The sequence below is a fragment of the Crocodylus porosus genome, unplaced genomic scaffold, assembly GCF_001723895.1.
Source record: "Crocodylus porosus isolate Cpor-Errol unplaced genomic scaffold, CroPor_comp1, whole genome shotgun sequence".
In the NCBI taxonomy this organism is placed as follows: domain Eukaryota; kingdom Metazoa; phylum Chordata; order Crocodylia; family Crocodylidae; genus Crocodylus; species Crocodylus porosus.
Window position 1 is genome coordinate 199,886,191 of NW_017728906.1, and position 1,087 is coordinate 199,887,277.

Here is a 1,087-nt window from a genome sequence, read left to right on the forward strand (position 1 = left end):
GGTGCCCTGGCAGGGGCCGGCAGTGCCAGCGTCGCCCCGCAGAGCCGCCGGGGCTGAGCCGTGCTCGCAGGGGCGTGGGAGGGCCGGCTCCGGCTGAGGCGCTGCGCCCGGGGGTGCCCGGGGAGGCTGGGCCCGGGCGCGTGGGGGGAGCGGCTCCGGCGCCCGCATGACGGTGCGGAGCCATCGTCAGCTGTTGCTAAGCGACCGCCCCGCGGGACCAGCTCTCGCCGCGCTGCCGAGCCGCTCGGCCCCGGCCCCCCCCAACACCCCCTGCGATGCCGTCAGCTGTTGCCAAGGGAAGCCCTGCATGCGGCCGGGACCCGGCAGGTGAGTGCGGCGGGGAGGGGGCCTGCCAGGCTGCGGAGCCCCCGCCCCGGACCCCCCTTGCACGGGGCTGGCACCGGCACTCCTGGGTTCCTGCCGCATCCCCGGGGCCGGGCCGGCTGCGCCGAGCTGAGCGAGAGAGGGGGCCGCCGGGCTGCTGCCCGCGCCCCCGCCACAGGGCCAGACTCGGGGCCTGCCGGTCGCAGGCGCGGGAGACGGGCGCTGTCGAGCTGGGGGGGGGCAGAAGTAGCATCAGAGCGGGGGTAGTGGTCGGGGGTCGGGAGCGATGGCTTGGGGCGGGGGCCGACGCCTGCCGTGGGTGGCCGTGCCAGGCAGCCCCGGGTGGCGTGTGCCCCCTCCCCCCGTCCCGGCGGGGCCGCGTGTGACGGCCACGGCAGATGGGCATGGGAGGGCACAGCACTGGGAAGCAGCTGCCGTTCCCGCGGGGGGGCCGGGGGGCGGTGCTCTGGCTGGGCGCTGGCGCCGTGTCCGGCGGCGACCGCCTCCTGGCCGCGGCTCTGCTGGCCGCGTGCCCGGGTGGGGCTGCGGCGAGGCACGGGGCAGCCCTGGCGTGCCCCTGGGGCCGGCCCTGCCGGCGGGGGCGCGGGGCTGAGCCGGGCCGTGCCCCCGCAGACTCGTTCTGGACCCGGAACTCCTTCGAGACGGACTCGGACCTGCCGGCCGGATGGATGCGGGTGCAGGACACGTCGGGCACCTACTACTGGCACATCCCCACGGGCACCACCCAGTGGGAGCCGCCCGC